The sequence below is a fragment of the Pseudopodoces humilis genome, chromosome 1, assembly GCF_049639895.1.
Source record: "Pseudopodoces humilis isolate 2021_Gansu_Grassland_sample_001 chromosome 1, ASM4963989v1, whole genome shotgun sequence".
Classification (NCBI taxonomy): Eukaryota; Metazoa; Chordata; class Aves; order Passeriformes; family Paridae; genus Pseudopodoces; species Pseudopodoces humilis.
Genome location: NC_142200.1, coordinates 90,661,322 through 90,687,997, shown reverse-complemented (window position 1 = coordinate 90,687,997; position 26,676 = coordinate 90,661,322). Strand labels below are relative to the sequence as shown.

Sequence of the window (26,676 nt, the reverse complement as noted above, 5' to 3'; positions counted from 1 at the left end):
CTCAGCTGCTGGGCTTGCTGAGAGAGCACAGTTGTAGCAACTCGCGAGTTTCCTGGAGTGCCCTGTTAAATTCACATGACCTATAGCGTTCATCCCCTGCTCTGAACTCACCTTTCCAAAGGTGCAATCTGTAGGAGGCCCAATGATGTAGAGAAGGTCAGCCCCTCCAACATTAACAGAAGTTGTATTGGAGAACCGGCTCATTAGTGACGGCAAGCCAAAGCCCATATTAAAAGCACATCCATGGGTTAATTAAGTTAGATTTTTCTTGTTTGCAACAACCTTAGGGTCCATAATAAAATGAAGAACCTGCAAATGCATTTTCAAAAGTTGGTGGCATACTTCAAAAAGGTACAAACTGGTGCATAAAGAGACATGTTTCAGTTTTTGATTGCAAGAAGGTTTCTGGGCCAGCCAGGCCTCTTAGCCAGTGAGTGACAGGCTGTGGGAGTGCACCAGGAACCATCAAACATTACAGTTTCTGTGCAAGGCTTGCACTAGTCATGGATCAGCTGGTGGTGAAAATTACTGGGAACAAATGTAGCACTCCAACTAAGAATGCTCTTTGGCAGTATGAGAAGCATGAATCACTTCACTGACCAGTACATTGAGCTTCTCACCTAACATATCACCTCAGCTGTGTCAGCATTTAATGGAGACAGAAAGGTGCCTGGAGACATCCCTCCCATTCCAGCACATTTGACAAAAGCATATGAACCAGTTCCAGCTTAATCACGCATTCTGTGTTCTTAAAAAAGTTATATGTGATCATACAAATTAAGACTACCAGGATGCAAGTGCACTCAGAATTAAAGATGCAAAGCTTCATTCAAATTATTGTGTTTCTAATTATTATGGATGCTTGACTCTGAAACCTTTATAATGTCCTACAATATTTTTACAAGCATGAGATACTTACATTAAACTCACTGTATAGTAAATTTTAATCTATGCCCTTTTAAATAATATAATTTGGGGGGAGAGAGGGAGGTGTTTTCTCTTAGAGATTTCTTGTAGTACATATTTGGCTTCTAGAGACAGCGTATTATTTAAACCATGTTTTTTCTGTCCACATCCTCTGCCTGCAGCATGAAACCCTTTATGTGATGCAATTCAGCACAAGGGTCTTTACCTGGCCCCTGTGGGTCCCATAGGAGCCGTTTGGTACCACCCAGCACTCTGATCACCACAAAGCCAAGCTCTGCCGTAGCCCAGCCTGGCACACAGGTGGCACAACACAGGGTGGCAGTGGGTATGGGCAGCCTCACTGTCCCTCCACCCTGCCTGAGCTTTGTGTCTGAGCAAGAACGGGAGGTAGCGCTGGCAAAAATGCTGAAGAGGTGGGGACAAAAGCTGCTGAAGATGCAGCTGAAGTGACATGTGACTTAGTGACATGTCATCCTTGGCTCATAGGAAGAGGTGAGACAAAGCTTGGCCAAGAGGAAATACACTTGGAAAATTAAAACACTTTACAAGAAAAATAGTCTCTTCTTCTCTCTTCCTGATGTCTCAATTTTCACTGCTCATCCAGTAATTTCTGTATGTATTATGAAATACTAATGCTGGCCTTAATTCTGGTGACTGTCCCTCATCAATAGAGTAAGATTTGACCTTTTGCTGACTTGCTACTTTGCAGCATTTTCTCTCTGCCCTCCAAACCTCAGTCTGTTTTCTGCATTGAACTTTCTTGCTGTGTCTTTTAAGCTCTTTTTATGCAGAAGTAAAAGTTCCTTGTGGGCAGAGATGCTTATTTGTCTGTTATAATTTATCCACTGTATGGGAATCATGAACTTATATAAAGCAGGAATACTATTAATAGCAGAGAAAGCAGCAAATTCTCTTTCAAAGTTTTGGTACAAGTTCCCTATCAACTTAAATGGAAGCACAATCCATAAAGTGTCACAGTCTTGTGTATAAGAATGCTGAATCACAGAGAAAAATGCAGGAAAAGGAACTATTATAACCATGTCTACTCACAGAAATTTAAATGCAGCCACACAAATCTTTTAAATGTTCCTTGGTCAGGTATGTGCTTACAGCTCGGTATTGGCTCAGGCAGGATTAATGTGAACTGGAAAACAAACCCAGCAAACATTGTTGGAGCAACAGGGCAGCAAAAGTTTAGGGCAACCCCTGCTGTAACAAGAAACTGACCACTCCTCGCTAGTGAACTGCCAGAGACAAATGTGTGTGAAAGCAGCAGTGAAAAATTGGCCAGTGAGAAGTACCAAGCTATGGTTGTTGGAGCTTGTGCTTTCCAGCTCTGGAAACCGAGGGCTCTCTGCATTTCCAAGGAAATGAATGCTAATGATTACATATCCAGCAACATCTTTTAAAGGGGCGTCATGGAGATGGGCATCAACACTACCTGAAAGATAACTCTGCTTCCTTTTAATATGAGTCCTAAAATCAGGGGAAGGTGGGAAGAGGAGTAAGGGCTTTGTACCACTAGAATTAGCCATGTATTTTATCAAAATCTTGTATAGTTTCTGAGCCTGTATAAGAATGAACTTTAATTTTTAACTGAGATGGAAGGACTGTACAGGTCCAGTTCTTAGCACAGAACTTTAAAATCATGGTAAGAAGGGGCCAGGTGTCTACTACTGTATTGAAGTTAACAACATTGTCGAATTAACAAGGCCAGAATTGCTATTCTATTTATTTACTTATCATTAAGTGATAGAACATTCTCTTCCACATCCTGAAGGTCATTACCACAGTATATTTATTTTGGCTCCTTAGTGATGTCGAACATCCAGTACTGTGCCTTTTACAAACACATACATGAAAGAAATTCACTAAATCATTCTCCTTCAGTGCTGCCAAGAACACAACAAAGTGTTACCAAGCTGCATGTGGTTTGACTGTGGTAAAATGTCTGCACCCTGCATATACTGCAGGTGTAGCTCTACTGGAAGAAACATCCCAAGTAGGTTTCAAGGGGTGAATAACATCCTCCTAGAGGAACTTGAGTGTGTGGTGGAAGAGATGTCCTCAGCTGACTCCAGTTTGATTCCTCTCTCTCATATCCTGTGTCTTAGATGAGAGTAACATTCATTGTTGTGGTGCACTATTCTGATCCACTAAATTTTTTCCTCCCACAGTTATGAAGTAGTAAGGAGGACAATTTAACCAACAGTACTTTAGTTACAAAATGAATAGATGCATGACTTGACTTTGGCACTGCAAGGTGATACACTTAAAATAAACATCAAAATAATACTTCAGAGTTTTGCCTTTGTTTATTAAGGCTCAAATGATGGACAAATCATCAACTATAATACTGCAAAAATCCCTGACCAGCAGCTCCAAAACAGTCCTAGTCCCTGATCATCTAGTCTCACTTGTATTAGTAGGATTTTGAACTCCCTTGGATTCTCATTGGTAAATCAACTTTCACATTTGCACATTGAGTATCAGGTATCAAAGCTAGGGCCCCAACTCCGAGCAGGAATGGAGGGCTTTGCTGTGAAGGGGCATGTAGTGTTTGAACTATGCTGCGTGTAAATGAGGAAATAAAGTTACAAAGAAAAGGCAAGACAGGAGTAATCGGACTAATATCCCCCTTTGGGGGGATTTTTTTTGATACATAGTTGAACTCCAAAAGTGAACTTTGGAGATAAGATGTGCTGATTACTGTACAAGACAATTACAGGATCACGACTGTAATGTTATAATGACTATAATGTTACAAAGAACCTTTCCAATAGCTGATGTCTATAAGAAAATGTATTTAGTACTGATTTACTGTTTTTTAAGAGAAGATTATGCAAAAGAGTGAAAGAGGAAACATCTTTTAAAATTAACTGATGCATCTCTAGCCAAATTACTTGGCTGTTGCACTTGCATCACTTTAGAGACTCCTGAGTCTGAGGACCTGAAAGTTACTGGAAGACAAACTTAATCTGGCTGTTGGGCACTTTTTAAAAGAGGCAGAGACACTACAGGAAGCTCTCCTAATTTATATGTGGAGTTAAGTGAACTCTCAGGCTGGACTGGAAAGTAAGTGTCAGTGAGGCTTTTAAATTTAGGCAGCTCTTCCCTGCCATGTCCTGGGGCTGCTGCAATTCAAGCAGCATCCCTGCCTGCCTGGACCAAGGGTGTGCACTGTTACAGGTATAATAAATATTGTATCTCTTCCTGCAGAGGCCACCTTAAGAAAAAAATTCAAAACAAAGAGCAAAGTCTGCATTGTTTGTACATGTTCCAAATAGGTCAGAAACTTCTAATTTAAAAGCTTATCTCTATTACTGTTGTGCCTTTTTTAAAACAGCCTGAGGAACAGAAATATTCAGTGCTCATCCTTTTCTGCCAGTTCTGTAGTAGGTTTATAAGCACTTTGACAGGTGCTCTTCAAGTTTTTATCTGATAAAAACAAAACAAAATAAAGGAAAATTCTGTATGTAAGTCAGATACATGGGTGAAATCATTGCTGCAAACAGGGACTGTAAACTATACAGTACTTCATCTGTAGAACTCCATGTGATTTCAGACAGGGTTATTACCCTACACTTCCTGCTGGGAAAACAGTGGTGAAGAGGTGCAGTGACTTGGCCAGAAGTCACACAGCTGGCCAATGTCAAAACTGTGAATAAATCCCAGGACTAATTCTTTATCCTAGAAGCTGCCTTAAAATAAATAATACAGAGAATTGTGCAATGAAGAGTGCTCTCGGGAACATTGGCAGAACACAAGACAAAAATATATATAACCGACTGAAATACTGTGAAGTAACACAAGACAAGAAAATAGTTACAGAAGCATGTGTAAGATCAAGCATCATGTAGTAAAGGAATTTTGCTTTGGCCAGGCAAAGCTTTTATTATTAAAACATGCCACGTTCTCTAGATTATGTCTCTATTCACATCTTTTCTTTTCTTTTTTTTTTCTTTTTTTTTTTTTTTTTGTGATTAAGGGTAGGAAAAATGGCTACAGCCCTGGAAAGATAATTGCCTGAGATTATCCACATCTGGAAGTAAAATAGGTATACTTCTGCAGACTCTGGATGTAACTGATGTGTTTGGCTCATGTGCACTATCTAGTGAGTTCTGAATCCTGTTTCATGAAGTTTTTCCATGCTCCTGCTGATAGAGCATTCAGCTGGAAGCTATCTACCGCGGCAAGAATTATGGCATAGAGCCGTCTTGATCTATGGGCATCTTGGGGCATCTGCAACCCAGCTGACATCCCGAGGCTCTTGTACTGGGAATTACTGTGTACACATGCACTTCAGCTCTTTGCTCTGCCCAGGCTGTATGGATGACCACACAGTCCCAGGACTAATGTTTGAAAGGTTTCCCGCAAACTTTTTTTGTAGCTCTGGTATTTTGAGAACTCTCAACTTCATTCATCCCTTCAGAAAATTAGTGGAAGCAGTCAGTCCTGGAGGACTTCTCCCTTGGCAGTAGAAGGAATGCATGGATGGAGCTAAAGTAATTAACCTCTACTTTAATTTGTCTCTAATGTCTTTAATTTTTTCCTCCTATTTATTATCATTCTTTTCCATAAGATTATCTTGCAAACTCCTAAACTCTAGCCTAAACAGAGTTTAGGCTACTGCACAGAACTGCAAATCACAGTCTCTGATACTCATTCTGTTTCTTCTGTTTTTCTTTCAAATAGCCCTCAAGACTTTCTACTTGTCTCTTTCAGGCCAGTCATACTTTCAAAATAACCTCATCATGTGACCAAAATCCCTCAATATGGAATATGTTGCTTAGCTACTGCCAAGCTGAAGGTCAGGTTTAAAAACTCCTATGCCCTGGGTTGCAGCTGCCTGCCTTTTGGGTTCTGTGTGAACAGATCATTAAGGTTTAATAACACCTGGCCAGACCTTTGCCAGAAGGACTTGGAAACCCAGCCCAGCAGGAGGTTGTATGCCAAGGGCAGAGTCTCTCAAAGCTCTCTCAAAGAGTGAACTGGCAGGGATGGATTTCTCAAGTCATTGCATGTGTTATCCCAGGGCATGGGGCCAGCCCCCTCACTGACCCTTCCCCACAGTAGCATCCTCATGAAGCATCCTAGGGCTCCACTCCTGGCCCTGTGCTGCAAGGAGAAAGACCAGCCCCTCTCATGGGGACTGAGGGGTTCCCTGGGTGAGAGAAGCTTGGTTGCTGCCCATGTCATGGCAGGGTAGGAGACCTCTCCCTTGCAGGAGTGCCAGGGATCCCACACATTCCTTGGGACACCAGATGAATTATGGATGAGTCATCCAGCATTTTTCCACGTGCTTCTGCTGCTGCACAGCACTGATGGCCAGCTGAACTGTGGTTTTCAACTGCTGTGTGTCTGGTGCTCATGCTTCTAACACTAACAAAGAAAGAGGTCTCTGCTTCCTGACAGAGTGCTCTGTGGCATGACACTGGGAATCCCAATGCTTGTCTAGTGTCAGGCCTCTGCATCCATAAAATTTTTCTGAATAGCCTAGCATGTGTTGGAAAACATTTAGTCCTTTCTTTGTGCTTTGATCCTATGTCCCTCCCACCAGCTAAGCGTATGGACACAGTCAATTAGAAGAGACAGCAACAATGCTGAAACTGATTTGAGTTTTATCCAGGACCTGATAGCAACAGGGCTATATACAGAGAGCTGAGGGCAGGCATCCAAGGACCTGCTGAGTGCCCATACAAGCTAAAAGTTGTTTTAATTTTAAATTTTCATTTCAGTCCTTACCTAGATTCAGATTAGTTGTTGATAGCAAATGCAGATTTCTTCTACTCTTCTTTGTGCACATGATCATGTAAAATAAAGTAAAAAATTTTCCACTTCTGGAAATACATTCTATGAGACAAAGCACAAAATCCTTCTACCACAGCATTTGATGAGTCCTCTTGGGAAGAGTGTAAATGCTCACAGTAAAAAAGCAGCACTGATGTCAAACTGTACAGCATGGGAGACTAAGCATTAATTGAAGTCTTATTATAAATTTCTATTATCTGCATTCAGGTTGAGTGTAGAACCCCCAATCAAGACAGGCTTCAGCTGTGCTAAACACTACATCCATAGAAATGACAGTTTGCACTTTAAAGCACTTAGCATCTAAATAGACAACATGAAATAAACTGGTGTGAAGTCAAAGAAATGAAAGATCCCCACAGACTCTTCACTTAGACACAATCAGTAGGCTACTTGCTGCATTCAAAAAGCCTGAACTCTATGTTTATTTTTCAACAGCCTGAAGACTCAATGATTTTAATGAGAGAGAAGCACAGGAGTATTTTTCCCCAAATACAAGAACGACCACCACTGAGGAGGAATATAGGGATGAATGACTTACTGCTTTACAGGTTAACATGGCAGAGATGGCAAAGGAAGGAATTGAAGACAATCATGCTTTTGGGAAGGCCTCAAGCAGTGTCTCCTGGAGCTGCCCATAGCAGCAAAAGAGTCCTTGATTTGCACAACCCTCCCTTAAGAGCTGCTCAAGTGCAGATATCCCAGTCAGCACTTTCAAGTTCTGTGGAGGGAAGTTTCATTTGGCACTATTTACACAGCATATCATCTCAATTATTCATGCACACATTTCCTGACACCTTTGCCATCATAATTAAAAGGGCTTCTGGGGCAGTTAAGCCAGAATATCATCCAAGTACAGTACTGTGATGAAGTTAATTGATCTTTACCCTGAACTACTCTACCTACTTTATTTCTAGCTTTCTCCTGCCATGGGATGTGGCTGTTTTTTGTCTGTAGGTGATGACAGAGCCCCTTGCAGTTGAGAACCTGCACAACCTGCTGTTCACCACCAGGTTGCCTCTTAGTCTCCTTTTCAACAAAATAAAAAGACTGATTGTAAGTCTTTTGCCATTAATCAGCTTTGCTTAGATATCATCTAGCTCTCCTTACTCCTTTGTGAAGTCTAAATTGTCAATATAATTTTTCTCAAGTGTGGGCACCAGAACAAGACACACCATTCCCTTACTGTTACTGTAATATCACCTCTCTACTCCTACGGAAGGTATTCTACATCCAGGGATCACATCAGCTTCCTTAGTCACCACACTGTTCTGACAGCTCTTGTGCTGCAGGTTGCCCACATGATGAGGTTTGTTGCTAATTCTTGGAATCCTGTGATTCATTCAAAGCTGTCTGAGCTACTGCAAGCGACAGAGTAGAAGTCACTCTAAGTCACCCAGCACCCACTGAGGTGGCCACAGGCAGCGAGATGTGCAGCAGTGCCTCTGCAGACCGCTACTTAAACATTCCTGTCATCCTATGAGAAAACCCCACACATTCTGTCATGTGAAACTAGTCACTGAGCAAATGTCTGTGTTGGTCTGAGATACATCTGCTTTGCCATGCTGCCAAGGCCCCATGGCCCAAGGTTTCATGTGGGATACAGTGATGGCATAACTTCTGTTATGGTTCTTTTCTGCAGATGTATGAGTATCTCTCCAGGTAAATAAGCAGAGTTAAAAGGTGTTGATTAGAGAATAGTTGTCTATTTTTCTTTCCAAATGAACATACAGTGCTACATCTAGAAGCCTATGTAACGATACAAGGTTTCTGTATGCATATTTATTTCCCCAGAAGATTTTGTTATACTATTTAAAGTTTAGACCAAAACAAATCAAAGGATTGCAAAAGTAATGTGTTGTACTGTACAGCTATTGTACCATTATGATATAAGCCAACATGACAGAACACCTTTAGTTTCACACATGTGCTTTTAATAACCATAACTGAAGACAGAATTCTCATTTCATAAATAAGGTTTTTTATCTTAGCTCTATGTTGGATCCAAGTAAAATGATTATGTTCATGGATGAGACATTGCAAAAGACTAGAATGTGCAATACTTTTAACTTTTCTTGTCTGAGATTACAGAGCCAAGACCCACAAAATTAAAAATTAACAGTCAAAAGACAGTAAGTCAGCTGTTTAGCCCTGGATACACAATGGTGAAATTTGGGTTTATCTCTGTGCCAACAGATAAAGCATGAAGGAAAAGAAAAAAGAAAGACACCTAGAAAAAAACAAGTACCAATTAATAAAAATACAACACATGGTGTATTTTCTATATTTTAATTTTTATAATAGTGCTGGAAACTGAAACATATGTCAGTTCAATATAAAATAGACATAAATTCATCTCAATTCAGTATCTGCTTATCCCTGTTCTGGTACCAGACTTAATATAATTAGGAACAAATTAACACATCCTCTGGGTCAATGTGTAGATTCTTCATCGTGACTATCTGTGATAATCTGGGCACTGTGTGCAAATTTTTGTATTCTGATTTAAGGTAAGAAATTGATGAGTTACTGAATGTACTGGTGGATGTGGAGCTGAACTGTCAGATCCGTGTCACACACCTTCCAGAGACAAGATTTAGTGGAAGTCAATTGCTCCCATTCGAAATAGGACCATCTCTGGAAAGTCAGATGGCTGGAGGATGAATTAGTTTTGCCTAGCTTACCTGATGTCCAGGACAGAGGAAGAATTTTCTTGGATGCAGAGCATGAAACAGCATTAAGCATGGATTCTTCAATGCTGTGGGGTAGGGTGAGATGATAGAGCCAAGCCTCTCTGACAGCTCTCTGACACCACGGAGGGCAGTCCTGCCTCCCACAGGTTGTGCTAATGTGATCCTGCGGTGAGGTGGCTCCTCTAGCCAATCCAGCAAAAATACTGCTCACCCTCTGTGTCACAATTAGTTTTCTATTGGATTAGGTCCCTTGAAATCCTTGCTGTGAGACTAGATGAGCTCCAGTGCCACAGGAAGGGAAGCTGCTGGGGCACACGGCTGGGGAGGAGGTGGAGTAGGATCACTCCTTTTGGCAGCAAGTAATTATTGGATCAGGTGAGACAAACTGTGTAATCCCACGGTGGGCCTGACAGGCTGGGGGTGCTCTCTCAGGCACAGAAAACTTGAGCAGAACACAACAGACAACTCTTCTTTCATAGCACATTGGTTTAACTGTGAGATTCAACTCAAACTAAAGAGTACGTTTCCTGTGATTTGGAGGAGAGAAGAAGGCCTCCAAATCTCTGATCCCAGCCCTAAGAAAGCTCAGAAGCTTCAGGCAAGGAAAAACACATAGCTACTGATAATTTTGCACATATCTGTGTATTCCTTGAGTTGCCTCAGTAAGGCATGTTCAGTTCTAGCCCGCCTCAAATGCATGAGCCCAATGGTTTCCACAATCATAGGGCCATGAAGAGATGCTCTGTACTCAGCAACCTCATGCTACTTTATAGGAAGGGAGAGACAAAAACCTGTGCTTGAGCTAATGGGAAGTGTGGGGTAAAGGGAAGAGCAATTATGTTTTGGGAGATTATAGGATCCAAGCTGTAGAAGGTTTCACTTTCTACAGAGGACTAACAGAGGGTTTCTGTGCCAGAAACCAAAGATAGAGCCAGCTCTGTGAGATGATCAGATCAGAAAGAGAGGGAGAACATGTAGACCCAATACAGCAGGCACCACGTAGGAGCAGGACTATGTGACAATCATAGGGCCCAGCTGAACCTCTTTTTTTCACAAAATGTTTCCTTGATGGAATATCAGGAGCCTTTTTTGTCCAGCCTACATCTGTTTTTCCTGAGTGAAATCAAGTATGACACACTCCTCAATGTCCCCCTAACAGTGCCACATTTACATTAGGGGGAAAAATGATTTGCAGTCATTACTTTTTTGCAACATTTTTTTGGTTACAGAATCTTTTATCAGTATTCTAGACTTTGCCTGCTGAGCTAGCCCACATTAATAAAGTAAAATGCAAATGGTGTGCTCATTTCTGCTGACCCCAACTTTGAAAATTGGTTTTTCTTTTCCTGCTTCTCATCTTTGACAAAAGAGAGACAGGAATAACCTTAGAAATCAGCAGGTACAGCTGCTGGTCTTCCAAGTGACCTGAATCCCATTTGTCATTACACAGGCTTTCAGTACAGTGGATATTGGGAAACGGTGATGCTGTGGGAAATGGTAGATGATGGATGCCAGTTAGACTAGTTAGATAGTTCCATATTTCTAAACCAAATTCTTTCCCTCCATTCCCTTTATTATCTCTTCTTAAGGTTAATTGTTCCTTTCCATCTTGCCGGTTTGTCTGAAAACTAGCCTTGATGCTAAAGGATCCATGTACATCCATCAAGTTTCAGACAGAGGAAGGAAAAATCTCTGAAAACATCTTCCATACCTGTGCTAGCAAGCTTTCTCCTATGACTTCTCTTCACAGTGCAAGACTGCATAAACCAATTCCTGAAGATACTAATACACCACCTCTCTTTCACATGCTTGTATCACTTCTCTGTCTTGTTCCCTCTGTCCTTCAGAGCCTTCACTAACTTTCCTGTGGTGTGCACACTTATTCTCAATAATCACAACACCCCCTCATTTCCTTGGCTCTAATCTCATCAAGACTAAAACCACAACTCACACACAGAGAATACTTCCAAGGTTCTTTTCTACTCTCTCTTACATTCTGATATTCTGCTATCTTCTCTCGTTATGCTACTGAAATCACTCTTGTGACTTCTGCCTCTTTAAATGATGTTGGGGTTTTTTTATATATCTTCAGTGATCTTACTTCTGTCACCTCTCTGCCAACTTTCTTTTTCCACTCAAAGCTTGCTCTCCTTGGCTTTTGCAACTCCATCTTTACTTCTCCCTTTTGACAGCTGAGGCTTTTTTTTCCATTCCCATTTGCCATGGGAATGTCAGGAGGCTTTCACTCTTCTGCCTTTCCTGGTGCATCAGTACCCAGTCACATTGGCACCAGTGACATGTGCATTTATCTTGGTCTCTCCATCCACCCAGGCCTACATTTTATCCATTATGTCTTCTTGGTGAAGTGTCTTTGCCAATTCAATTTTCTCATGGCTGCTGCTGAACTTCCAAGGAGCCCCCTGCGGTGCTAATCCGATTCCTCCAGTGTCTTCATTGTTCTTCCTTTTGTCCTGCCCTGTTGCTTGAACTAATCAAAATCAGTCCTACCTCAAGGCAGACAGACCATGCTGAGGCTTTGCAACATTTTCTCTCAAAGTCACAGCATTCCTGTATGCTCCCTGCCTTTTCTTTCCCCCCTCTCTCCTTTTGGGAGACATCCTTAATAGCCTATCACCAACAAAAGTTGGTACACTTATTCTTGCCCATTTTCTCATTGGTTTAAGTCTCTTCCCTGACTCTCTCTTTTACCATCATTCAACTTCTAATTTTCTTCCTCCTTCACAGTCACACCCACTTCTGACCACTTTTACTTCTTATCATGCCATGTCTTTTTCTGCTTTACCTGTGATATAAACACTAATCCTTGAAAAATCTGTTGCCACTCATTTTTAAATAGTTATTTTCATTCCACCTGAATAGATATATTACAAATACAAAGCTTGGGCAATCTATCTTCCCTTTCCACCCTGTCTCTTTCAGATAGACTTGAAGAAACTAGCTAGGAAACTGGATTTGTGTATTTTTTTTTTTTGGGGTTTTTTGTTGTTGTTTTTAGCAGTCTAAAAGAAAGGAAAAACGCCCAGTATTGATTAAAGAACAATTTGATAAAACTGATATAAATGGCTTAAGTGGTTGTTGATTTTTTACTTCCTCCCACTGAGGGATTAAAATGTACCATGAACAAACAAATGTAAATTGATGAAAGTCAAGCAATCACAAATATATGAAAGAATCTATTAACTGCCTGGAGTGCACTGACACAAACATTAAAATATTTTCATGGATGACATGGGGGATAGAAATTGTGGTTTCACTGCATTGAGAAAGGAAGAAAATGAATGAGATGAATTTACAAGGCTAACAGCTTTTTGCCCAGCCCAGCAATTCCATAGTCTGTTTGAATTTCTGCCTAGTGCTTTCTAATTTAGGGCTTCATCCTCTGCACAGTGTTTAATTCTGTTAATGTCCACAGACTCATGGAGTACTTGGGGTTGGAAGGGAACTAAACAAAGCAATTTTGCAATTTGGGAGCCTCAGATCCTGACACTCTGTAGATGCAACTCTGCCACCACTACTATAAGCCATAAGCATGCTTATATTTTTGGGGTGTAACTAGTCCTGTAGAAACTCTACTGACAGTTCTGCCTAATACAAAAAGCAATGAGTAAGGCTAAAATCAAGTTTGGATACACTTTAAGATGAGTTCTCTCCTTCCAATTTTTAAATCAATATCACACCTGAATTCTGACAGGACAGGTGAGCTGTACAATGTATCCATAGAGAATCCATCTGTGAACAAACATCACCACCTTGGGCACTGCACTTTGTGCTAGTGGAGCACAAAGTCTGGATGATGGCAGACTGGAGATAAGCAAGGAAAGGGGAGCAGTGGAGAAGGCTGGAGCTACAGAAATATAATTGCGGAGTTACTTTAGTCAGGCATGGAATGGCTTGGGTTGGAAGAAACCTTAAATAATGAGTTCCAACTACACTCCATGGGCAGGGACACCTTCTAATAGACCAAGTTTTTCATCAGTTCAGGCTTTCTAGCATGTTTTCCTGACTTCTTCTTTCTTGGACTTGCTCTTTTTTGAGATGGATCACTCCTGAGATTGGAGGAGGTGATCCTTGAATATTAACTATCTTTCTTGAGCTCCTCTTCCCTCCAGAGCCTTATCCTGTGATACTCTACCAAGCAGATCCCTATAAAGGCCCAAGTCTGGCCTCCTGAATTCCAGGGCAGTGAGCTTGCTTTGCTCCCTGCTTGCTGCCCTAAGGATCTTGAATGTCACCATTCAATGGTCGCTGCAGCCCTGGCTGCCCTTGAGCTTCACATTCCACACCAGACCCTCCTTGTTGGTGAGAACAAGGTCCAGAACAGCCCCTCTCCTTGGTGGCTCCTCCATATCACTTGGAGAAGGAAGCTATCATCAATGCGTACAAAAAACGGCAGGATTCCTGAAACAGAAGTTAGGCATATGAAGGTTTTCCTTAATCTGACCAGCAAAATTTCCCTTACTTAGGGATTTTTCTCATCTTATTTTTACACGGAGAACTATGTACTGCTGCAACTACATCAATATAATTAAAACATAATAAATTAATTCCCTATGAGGGAGTCTGATAAGCTGTATAAAAGGGACTTACACCAGTCTATGTTATATCACTCTAGCAGGATATATAATATACACATTTTTGTAGATCTGAAATGCTCTGTTTAGTGCTTGGAGATAAAACAGGGAGATCAAACACCAGCTCAGCAGGGGCCATTAGCATTGCAATGCCTGCAGGGAAAGGAAATCTGTGCTCCCTGGAGAGGGGTCCCCCAGCAGTGCAGAGAGGCTCCCCTGTACCAGGAAGCTTGGGGAGGCCCTAGATGTGGGAAGTCCCAGCCCAAAAAAAGTGAGGTGGGAGGCAGTGGGGTTCCTGCTGTCAGACACTTCCCAGATGAGATTCCAAGCATCAGTGGAGATGCCAAAAAGCCTGGAGGCTTTTTGCCTGAAGCTAAGGGAGGTCTTGGTGAGAGAACGGTGGCTGGTGGCATAGAGAAGACTAAAAGGAAAAGTTCCCTGTAACTCTCCTGGACAGCTGTGAGGGGGTGCCCAGGGAACCAAGATACACCCTGGCAGCAATACAGCTATTTTGGTCATTAAATCTTAGCCTCCCCCTCCTCATGACACAGGCCAAGACAAAATGACTCAGGCTCTCTCTACAGTAGATCTCAAAGCAAAACATAATCTCATTAGTTCAATAACCTAGGTTACTCATCCACTTTTTCTGCAGCCTCCTTCCAGACCTCCTACTCTCCCTGGTGTGCCATTTATTTGGTCCAAAAATGCTTTACTCTAAATTAGCCCTGCTGTCACAGCTTTTCAAGAGGGTTCATCTCCACAGAGTTTGTATTCCTGGATTTAAAATTGCTGCAAGTCAGCCTTTCTTCCTTTGTGAGCAAGGGGAAAGCTTTCTTCCCTTGTGAGCAAGGGGAAAGCTTTCAGCTTGTGCCATGAAAAAACCACTTTCTGATTTCTCACGAGGCATGTGTCATGATAGGAAAATGTAGTTACTTGAACCGCACAGGGCTGGGAAGACTCAAAAGCTCTGCTCTGCACTCAGCCATATGTATTAATTACTTAAATGAACATATATCATAAGCAAGTGATCTCAGGCAGTCAAGTCTGAACGCAGGACAGGCCTTTGAAGCTCACTCTATTTTTATCATGTTGATAGTTTCTGATAACAATTCTAGCAGAACTGTGAAAAAAACCCAAACCAAAAGAAGGGAAGGGAAGGGAAGGGAAGGGAAGGGAAGGGAAGGGAAGGGAAGGGAAGGGAAGGGAAGGGAAGGGAAGGGAAGGGAAGGGAAGGGAAGGGAAGGGAGGGGAAGGGAAGGGAAGGGAGGGGAAGGGAAGGGAAGGGAAGGGAAGGGAAGGGAAGGGAAGGGAAGGGAAGGGAAGGGAAGGGAAGGGAAGGGAAGGGAAGGGAAGGGAAGGGAAGGGAAGGGAAGGGAAGGGAAGGGAAGGGAAGGGAAGGGAAGGGAAGGGAAGGGAAGGGAAGGGAAGGGAAGGGAAGGGAAGGGAAGGGAAGGGAAGGGAAGGGAAGGGAAGGGAAGGGAAGGGAAGGGAAGGGAAGGGAAGGGAAGGGAAGGGAAGGGAAGGGAAGGGAAGGGAAGGGATGATAAGGCAGGAGACAATGTAAACCTGTTTGACCAGGTGTGACTGAACAAATGTCAACAGATTATAGCAAGTTACTGCAAAAATTGTATGAGACAAATATTATCCCCTTCACTACTGCTCTGAGCAAAGTGTTGCTTATTGTAGGATCCCCTTGACTCAGCCTAAGACTCATGCAGCCACATTATTGGGATAGAGGCCTTGCCCAGTGGGTGTATTTTAGCCTTTTAATGACACATTTGAGGTGCTTGTTTTGAAAGCAGATCTGAGCTGCTAGATTGTGAAGTGCCAATTCATTAGGTTTGACTCAGTGTGAAACTCCTTGGTAGTTTAGCTGATGAGGGGAGATAATTCTTTAGCCACATTACATGTGCAACACAAGCTTTATTTTAGCCTCAGAACACATGAAGACAAGTCGGGAGCAAAATCAGCAAGCCTTAAATGTGACTCCTCCATTCCTCCACGGGACACACCTGACTAAATTAAACCAACAATGTACTGGGAACAAAAGACTACTTTTCATCCTCTTTTTTTGGCCAAGGTACCTTTGAGTACTAATCTGTATCATGTACAAAGAGCCTGTAAAAACTTCCTTCTAAAATTATAACAACAGAAGAAATTAGGTCAGCTACTAAAGAGTAGGTTTGGTATAATGAAGCTATAGCACCCCTGGGACAAAAAAGGTAGTGCTTTTTGAATTTGCATTTTGTCAACTTACACAGCTTATTTCTGTGGGAGGAAATCAAGGCAAATAACACTAAGACAGGATTTTCCAAAACGTTGGAAAACTGTTTGATCATTAATCGCATTTGCTAAGACTGTGATTAGGGTAATTGCTCTGTATTTCTTTTCATAAACCGACAATGGGGGGATAAGGAAGGACTATCCCCTACCCCATGAAGTGCAGCACAGCCCAATTGCCTCTTTGTGCCTTTTTGTTCCCCCCCTGTAGCAGCAAATTCTTGCCCCTGAAAAGGTACAATACTGATGGCTGCATGCAGAGTAGCCTAGTGGTGGGATCTACTAAAGTAGTGTCTGTTTCATTGTAGCTATATCTCATTTACTTTCTAGGTGACAAGTTATTCTTTGGAGTGAGTTTTCTAAGTGGTTACTTAGCAGTGGGAACATAGGGCTGGAGTTTGAATGGACTTTCATAAAATCTTTCTGAAATGCTACCTAGTATTTGAAAAGACGTTTCTTCAGTGTGGCTGGTGGCAGCAATAGTGCACAAGGTCTCACATTGTCTCAGCGGCTGTGCAGTGTATTATTGCTGCCCTCAGTTTGGCTCTAGCTTCCCTTTTTTTATTACACAACTGCATAAAAAGGTTCTTGTCTGAATATGAAGCAATATTTGAATGCTCTGTTTTAATTACTAGCACATGCATTTCTGTGACACACATCCCTGTGGAATCTAGACATCGCCATTTAGAAACACTGATATCATTATAATGAGCATAATGCAGACCTTAGACTATGTAAGACAGAAAGAACACAGCTCCAGTTCTCTCCCCCTGCAGATTGGATACTACAGCATTCTTTTGTACTGTGGCTGTTAAAAGTTTTCATGTGGCTTGTTTTTTTCCATCCTTATTATTTCAACAAGTAAGTATAAAATGTGTTCTGTTCTAAAGAAAACAAAATAATCCTGTTCTTCCTGTCAGTACTACAAGCTCATCCCTATGCTTCAGAAATCCATTGGATTCTTTCCCTCTCAGATCACTAGCTACTAGGGTTCAGCAGGATAAGTTTGTGCCTTGTTTACATTGCACAAGAGTGCTGTCTTCAGGTTCTGCTCTCAGTGTGTGTGCACAAAATGTAACTGCATCCAGCTCATTTGCTCTCTCTCTGTTATGTTATTTCTGAAGAGCCAAGAGGATTAAAAAAAAAGCAGTAAACATTTGATGTGGTTATTAAACCCAGTTCATCTGACTTTAAGTAAACAAAGTAATAAATCTATTAAGAAATAAGATGCAAATTTTACAGTTACTTTCCAGGAGACCCATGCCTTAAGGAAGAAAGAGAAATTAAGGACTTTTATGCCAGAGGCATTCCTGAGAAAGGTAAGGAGGTATGGAAATAGAAATCTAATCTGGCTCTGACGTATGTGCTTGGGCAGAAAGCTATTGTTAGATAAACGTGTTGTTCCTGAGCAGCACAACTAACGAACCCTGATTTCCTACGGATTTGAGTCCTTTGTCCCACATCTCTTTCTCTTCACCACAACAATCCCATCTCTCCTCATGCCTCCGATCACCCTGCCACTACCTAGAGACAACAAACTGGGGCTATTTCGAAGCTACAAATATACTCACTGTCGGCACGTGTGTGCTGCCTTGCCAGCTGGCTGGGACCAACACATAATGGCTGAGAGCCTTTTCTTCAGTCAGGGTAGTAACTTGACTCCATCCCTTATCCTGCTGCCAGACTTCATGAAATGTTTAAAAAAATATAATCATGTCCAACACTATCACTCTTTCAGCTTTAGTCAAAACCTGATTTGCCAGAGGGTTACAAAAAGTATTAGGTACAGGACAAACACTGATTGTGTAAGCTGTTTCCACAGGAAACTAGATTCAGAAGTTCAGTTGCTTTTCTCTTAAAAAACAAAAAAACCCAACAGGGCTAATTAGGAAGTTTTCCCACAGTCATTTTCAGCTGCAATAGCTTGTATAAGAAATGGTGACTGACCCGCTGTCTCACATTAACACTTAATGTCTGATTCATTTTTTTTAATAAAGAAACATGTGAAAGCTTCTATTCTGCTGCTAGCACTGACACCTTTTACGTGACTAAGTATTTCCAGCCTACTGCACAATCATTATTGACCCTTTTCAAAGAAAAACATGCTGCCTCCTCTGTGGCCTGCTCTCTGTGCACCTCTTCATTCCGAGCTTCAGGAGTGCTCCATTCGACTGCATTCTCACACTGTCTGGACTTTAGGTTATATTGAGCAATAAACATAGTTTGTTCCTAGTGTTCCCTCTGGCATATTTGCTTGAATTGTGACCTTATGTTTTGGTTTTGTTGTTTATTCCAGCTTCTTTAATACACATTCTCACTGCTCCTTCACCAAGCTGCCAACTAAGAACCTGCTTTAAAGGACCTTATCTATTTCTCCTGAGGAAAAGTAAAAAAATAAGTAAATAACAGAGAACATGTAGGCTGACAGCTTGAACCTCCCAAATAACTTAATTTCTTCTTCTATCACACCTGAAAATCCCAATTAAGGCAAGTCTTGTATTGGTGGAGGAGGGCAGGATGACAGACAGCCCTTGAGGAGCAGCAGATGTGTGTCATTTTGCCAGAGGCAAAACATGGTGTTGCCAGCAGGAGCGGGGCTTGGGAACAAAGGATGAGAACACAGAGGCTTGCAAGGCAGAGTTGCAACATTCGAGAGCTGGATGGTGACCAGCAGTTGGAGCTGGTGGACAGAAAAGGAGCAGAGGTTACTTGTGTCATCAATACCCAAGAAAAGGCTTCCATTTCATGTGTTCTCAAAATGCCTGCAGCTTCCCATCAGCATTAGCTGGGCTGAGACCAGCTGCTGGAATTGCACCCCAGATTCCAGCAAGAGCCTGTGCAGGACCAGGACAGTGGGGAGCAGCAGAGGTACCCCTGGGAGCTGCCCAGACTGAAGCAGGGCAAGGCACTAAGGCTGTGGTGAAATGAGGCATCTGCAGTTTGGGACTGAATAAGGGAGAGAACATGCAAGTCATAAAGGGAGATTAAGAAGACTGTAAAACAATCAAATTGCTTGCGAGCCTTGGATTCTGACACTCCAAGAAACAACTTTTCATAGCAGTGTGGGAAACTCCTTTTTCAAACCTGGGCTGTGTGTTCAGAAGTAACTCTGTTTAAATACTAAGGCTGGATACAGTGAGTGTAGAACAGGGCAGATGTGTCCTTTCCTGCCCTCTGTGCATGTGTGTGTATATTTCACACACACTTACCCTTTTTCATCTTTGGACTCCCTTCTGGGAGCAGGAGAGAGGATCCATTAAAGTGTGGTGAGGCAGAGAGCACCCAGGCTAAAGCCTCTCTCTGGGCTTGTTCATCTGCTGAGGACCTAGCAGAAAGGGAGGATAATTGAAGTATAAATTACTTTTAGCTGTAATTAGATGTGCACATATATTAAAAATATCTTTAAAGAAATTTAAAATATCATTTCAAGATCAAAATAAGGCATAGCACACTTCAGAATCTAGATGTTTCCCCTTTTAAACTCATGTAATACTGAGGGCAATAGCCCATAAGTGATGTCTTAATAATAATAATAAGTAAATTATTTCATATGTATTGGCAGAAGATTAGAAGAACAAAAAAAACCTCAAGCCTTTAAAAATCTCATTTTTCATACTCATTGAACACTAGGGCATGACATGTGTTTTTTGATCTACTGAAGTTACTGTAAAAAAATGCTGACATATTCCTGATGCTTGAACCAGTGGATATAATGTTGCATTACAGCTTTGGTAAAAGTTTCCAGATAGCCAAAAAATAAAAAGCATTTCCCTCCATTGTTTATATGAGCCTACAGCAGAGGTAAGTTCCCTATGGAGTCCTATCTTTGGTAAGATAAGCACAACACAGTCACATTATAATGTGACTCCACTGGTTCACACAAGTTTTCCAACCATATCTCTTCTTGCTGGATTCCTATTCCAAATTCTAAATTCTTTGATGGTCAGGAATATCTTTATGATTTCCACCCTAGAGTGTACTTGTGGTAAGTCTGTGCCTGTCACCTTAAATAATTCTTTCCTTTTTCTTGTGTTTGCTACTAACATAGCACCTGTGAGAGCATTCCCAGAGCCTGCCTGACTTCAGTTTTCATTTGTTAGGGTAAGTGAATCATATTTCAGAACAGCCTGGTAGCTCTTCTTCAGAACACTTACAGTTTGAACTGGCCTTTCCTGAACAGCAGTGAACAGAACTCTTTGTCTTGCCATCATCAGGTAACTTCTTAACAGCATTATCTTCATGTCTCCTTCAAGTTAGGTTATGTGGAACCTGTAGTCAAGATCTGTTACATCCATAGAGCTTCTTTTGCCTAGAAAGTCTGTTATACAGTTATTACCAAAGAAATCTGGCATATTAGGCTGGCACAATCTACTCTTGATAAAACTATACTTTTGTGCAATTTTCCTTTTACATTTCCAAGTATTCTTTCCTTTGTATTATTTGAACAGCTCCCTGAATGAGTGGAGGTAGCAATCCTCAGTAAATGAAATTGGATGTATTAGGGAAAGAGCTCAAAGAATTGTAATTGTCATACAGATCAAATGTGGCTTCATAAGTCTGTCTAGCTGACTAACATTTATCACATACCAAAAGGAATTAAATAAAGATTCTGGAAACAGCCTATATCAGACCACAGCATCAGTTCAAGGAACTAAGTCTCTGTAACACACAGCTGTACTTAGCCATATTTGTCAATCTCCATCACAAGTGCCAGTTCCATATTTGATGAGCATTTCCATTGATCTGAGCTCTGTGGTGGCAGAGACCACAAATAAAAAAAAAAAAAGCAACTCACTACAGGTCCCTTGGGACAAGGTTTAAATTGAGTGAATCTATTATTCTGGCTATCTAGGGACTCATTACTGAATTCACCATCCTTTGTCTTTGGAAATGCTAGAATCCATTCTTCGACAAAAGTCCTTCAGCCCTTGGGATCCCAGCAGAAGAGTAGTCTCTTTTTGTCATTCAATGGCCCTATTTCATCCCCACTGCAGAAAAGATTATGCCAAGGGCCATTGTCTCTTATCCTCAGGCAGGCTGGGATCTCTTCGGAGAGGGCCAAAGGTTGAAGTGCTTGCGGACGTGGTAGAACGTGCTAGGAGAAGCAGTCAGAAACTACCTTCCTGCTCCCAAAAGCTGGATTTTCCTGTATAATTATCCCAGTAGGAGCTGGAATTTGAGGGACTCATCTGAGTGTGGGACTGAGCAAGGCATAAAGGCTGGCACTGGCCAGCTCCCCCAGCCTGTGTAGAGTGGAAAGCAAGGCAGTCTTTTCCCTGGCAGTGCAGGTATCTCTCCCAACAACAGAATTTCTGCACTCTGTGTGCTGATTTGATGCTGAGATAATGCTTCCATATAACCTCTGAACATGGGAACTTTGGCACAGACCTGTTAAACCATCCTTGCCTACATAGCTGCTGTCCAAAATTGCCTCGTAACTTAGCAACTAACTTGCTCCTGCTATTGGTCCTAGGTCTTCTTTAATGTTACCATTTCTTGAGCTTTTCCCCTTCATTATCTGTATATATTTCAAGTATTCTTCCCCCTGAGGCAGTGCTTCAAGAAGCAACTCACCTTTCTTGATTTTGGCCTTTTATAGGCTCTCTAATCTCTCTACAGAAATTCAACAGCATGGCTACAGCTCCTTCTGACTTAGATCTATCACCACATCACTTACCCCAGCTGTTACTTCAGTAAGGGTAATTAGCAAAGAACAATCATCCTTTGGTCATCAGCAATCAGGACTCAAACACAGTATGCTAGAGCAACATAGGTAAAAGATCTAAAAAAAAGCCAATCCCCATCAAGTTTAAGTTATGATTTTCACACCAAGTCTAACGCAGTTTATATAAAACTTCACTTATTTGTAATAATGTGCTTCATCCCAGGACAGCAGAAAACTACACAAAATAATGCTCCATTTTAATAGAATCAGAGAAGGGCTGGGTTGGAAGGGACCTTAAAGACTATCGGTTGCCAACACCACTGCCATGGACAGGGACACATTTCACCAGACCAGGCTGCTCAGATCCCCATCCAACCTTGAGCACTTCCAGGGATAGGACATCCACAACTTCTCTGGGCAACCTGTTCTAGTGCCTCACCACCTTCACAGTGAAGAAATTTCTGGGTTAACACACTGCTACCAGCAGCTACAGGAACAGGCAGCTACACTTGCTGCAAAGGCCGTTGTTGAACAGCTGCCTGTCTCCATTGCTGGGTTTTGTCCAAGAGCAAAGAGGAGCCACATGCCTTAACCTTCATTTATGGACCAAAGAGACTAGCTTTGCTTATGTTTTCTTTCACTGTTGCTACTGTCTTATCTATTTGGTATCTTAGATATTTCTACAGTACACAGACTTCCAGCACCTTGCAATTTTTCCCCTCCTATATTTGTATCTGTTTATATGTGATCCAGTGGCTTGTTTTATTCAGAGACGTTTGAGTACCTCAGGGTCTTGTGGTTTTGCTGCCTGTGGTGATGTACTAACAGTGTACAAAAATATTTAAATTGCTACTTGAAATACAATTTGTACAAAAACTTAAACAAGCATCAATCAGAAGACTGATATGAAGCTTCCATATAAATAAGCCTTTAACTTCAGTCAACAAGTAAAGGCTTGAAAGGGAGCCTTTGGTCATATTTTAATGCATTGAACATTGTTTTATTATGAAATACATTAATTCCCTCATTAAGAACACACTGAAAAACAACCACTGCCTCCTCCAAACCTCTCTACAACCTGGCAGGGACAAGAAAGCTTGAAAACAATGTTGAAACTACAAATAGCATATAAAAAATCAAAAAGAATTTATTAAATTACATATGGAAAATTCGAAGATAGGAGCTGCAAAGGAAAATGAGGTAAGAGCACCTAAGTACAGAGCTATGTTGTTCTTTTTCTTTTTTCCCTGCTAAGTAACAGCAGAAAAAGAAAATACCTTTCAAAAAATTGGACTTTTAAGCAAATGGAGATGAGGTTTCTATTGAACATTTACCTTTCACAGTGAGCATATTTTTTCTTTGTTAGCTGATGACTACCACTGTTTATCAAACAGGATTAGCTTCCTTAGACATTCCCAACCCTCTAGTTAGCTGCACCTTATGAATCACCAAATTTATAACTTGTCAGGCGTGGTCTGATACCTCAGGGCAAACTGGGACCCTGTTGCAAACAGGACACGTTAGCTGCTTAAGCAGCTCAGCAGACAATACATATATGCTGAAGTCTTGAATGCATTTTTACTGTAGTAAAAAGAGAGTAATCTTTGCATAGCTTTTTTTGAGAGCTGTAGTTTGGGCATGCCCAAACCAGATTATTAAAAATGAAACAATTCACATACAAGAGCATGCTGCAATGCAGAGTAGAAGGTGGCTAGAAGGATTAAAGAAATAAATCAACTCAGTTTCTTTTTAAACATGGTTCCCTTTTAGAGGGAATGAAAATACTAACATCTCTGCAATGCTTTTCCCATGGATTTTGGAAGTGTGAGCACTTTACCCCCCTCAATTTCCACACAATTTGAGCTCCTTCTTAAAAAACTTCTCAGAGCCCAGTCCTTCTGTGTGGTGGTGCAATGTAACATGAGACAAGGTAACTAACTACATCAAAAAACCCACTGAACAAAAATGCAAAATCCATGTGCAAGATCCACACTAGGCATGTTCAGTCTCTTCTGAGCACCAGCAGAGGTCTTTTCTTTTAATAGGCACATGCCTGTCACTTTATTTGGTCTCAAATGCTCAGCGAAGAGCTTAATAGCTCAGACAAGAGGTGTCTAGGTTCTTGGCTTAGCTGGAGTCAAGGAACACAAGGGAACTCTGCATGTAAACCATGAGGAAAAGGAATTGACTTATTTTAAAGCCACAATATAAAACATTTTGAAAATCTCCTGCCACTATCTGGATCTGCTTGTGGTAAGTAGCCTTTAAAAAAGCTTCTACAGTGGCCTTTGTATATAAAGCACAGTGTACCTTTGCCACAAGAAATTATATCCTGGGTAAAGAGAGAATGACTTGGAGTGACCCATTATTCTGGACAAAATCACAATTAAAAGTGACACATTTAATAGCTGCCTATTCATGAAGCAACATGCATTACCAACAGTCCTGCACAAGAGGACTACAGGGTTTCTAACAATGGAGAAAGACCAAAGTATGCTGGAGATCAAAGTGTAAGCAGTATAAATGCCCAGTTTTCCCTTCATGCTGAGAAACCTGCCCTGCTTCCCTTCCCGACCCCCGCCAAGGCAACTATTACTGCCTCTGTCGGTTTTGATGCAAACCCTGGAGCCCTGCATACAAGCTGGATTTGACCAAATTCAGTTGCTGCTATAAATATACCACTGTTATATTCATGTACCACACAGCTCTGTTTAAAGTTCTCACAGAACATGTGCCACTTCCTGCAGGGAAAAAAAACAAACCACAATCAAAACAACAAACCACCCTTCTTTTTTCCCCTCACTACATTTTTGCTAATGCAACAAGAAGAGACTGTTCATGGGTAGTATTACTCATGATTTGAATCAAGCTGATATAGCTTCAGAACACAATGGGGAACCGAATGCACTTCTAAGAGTTTGTCAGGGTGCATATCACACGTGGGGTATTTGAAATATTACACCACCTTGACATGCCTCACTACGGGAATAAACATTGGCCCAAGGTTGATATTTGTTGCAATATTTTGTTACTTGTTTCCAGAATTTTGTTTTCGATACCATCTGGGCACCCTCCCAAGAAAACCAAAATCATCTTCCTTGGAACAGGCAGATTTCAAAGGAGCACTATGCAAACACTGGCCATCTTCTTCTGTGATCTCTGTGTAGGTGTAGCACTGCATGTTAAGGATCAGGGGTGACTGCTCTGACATAGAACTTGAGTGTAAAATAAGGAATCAACACTACCACTTTAAAATGTTTACCAATAGGGTAAAAAATATGTTTTAAGCCAAAGGAAGCTTTCCTAACAAAGACACAGCAGGCCATCTATCTCCAAGGGAGTGTGCATTTGTTTCTGCTTAAAGCAACCCCCAAAACTCCAGGCATATATTTGATTGTAAATGAACTTTCTGTTTAGAGACTAAAGGAAATGTATTGCTTATACAGAAATATTTATTCTAAAATAAAAAACAAACCAACATCCAACAACAAAAACCTCACCAACAAATACCTCTTTAAATTCAAGATCTTTATAAATAAAGGGAAAACAAAAATAAACCATTAGTATCAAAAACTAAAAAATAATTTTCAAATACATTAAAACATTAAAAATTAATTTTACTGTGTACTTATTCCTTGAAAAGAGGCTTTAAATAGCAGTTTTATTAAATAGTAAATTGTCTTGCAGAGTTTTGATAATTTTTAGAAATCACAATAAAGGCAGTTTACCTGATTCCTGAAAACTCAGTGGGGAGATAAATGCAAAACTAGGTCTTGCTCACATCTTGCAGTAGTTCAAGTGAACTAGTTACAGGAATTTACCTAAGTTTGCTGATTAAAATAACTCCAAAACCCCAAACCACATGAAAAACTTCACCAGTTTTCCTGTGCAAGGTCTGCAGATGGTAGCAAGAGTAAGAAGAGAAAAGTCCACTAAAGCAGTATGACTCAAAACATCTTGAAGATACTGTTAATAGCTGCTTGGAGCTAGGATTTCACCATTTTTGGAAAGGTCATTTAAGTGAACATTCACAACTAGGAGAAGTGTTATTCTAGTAAACCAAAACATTCGTGGTTAGTAAAATTGAAGCAGATTTCGTATCTACGTTAAAAATATGTTTCCATTTGTCAACTTGTGGTTTTAAGTACAACTCTACAACATTCTGGGAAATGAATGATGCAAGCAACACTTCCAATAGGGAAGGGGCTAGACTGCATGGGATTTAATAGTAATAAAATACTTGAAGCAAATAATTTGTCTAATACATACCAGTGAAAGAGAGACTGCTCCCTTGCAGATTTTTACTGAAAACAAGAAGGAAAGCAAAATAGACAAACTCAGGATACTCCCAGTAACATATCACAAGTAAATACAGTTTTGTAAGAACTCTCAATCTGAATGTGTTCTGCAAAACACAAAGTTTTGGTGCTTTGGGCTTTCCAGCAAATGGAATGCTTCTCAATTTCCTTCTCCTGAAAAAAATCTTAAAGAACCTTCTATCTTTGCTATGTAAATGGGGAAATTTATGGGAAAAACTCACAACTAGTGTCAGTATAAACAGACCCTTACATGCTCACAATAGAAATGGACTTTTCTTGAAAGCAAATTAAGGCTGGAGCTCAGCTTCAGCTGGCAAGTTAACTTAAAGAGAAAGTGTGAGGTATCTAACATTTCTGGATTTTTTTTTTCTTCTTTATTTTTTTCACTTTAG

The 26,676-nt window shown here is 41.0% G+C and overlaps 1 long non-coding RNA gene across 1 annotated transcript; it reads right to left on the bottom strand.

Annotated features, from left to right (window-relative positions):
• Positions 1–18,066: 18,066 nt before the first annotated feature.
• On the bottom strand, positions 18,067–20,611 carry LOC148185165 (uncharacterized). Its single transcript, XR_015773963.1, has 3 exons — positions 20,455–20,611; positions 19,510–19,625; positions 18,067–18,980 (listed from the first exon to the last, which is right to left on the bottom strand). It is a non-coding gene; the product is annotated as an uncharacterized LOC148185165 (long non-coding RNA).
• Between the last annotated feature and the right edge of the window lie 6,065 nt (positions 20,612–26,676).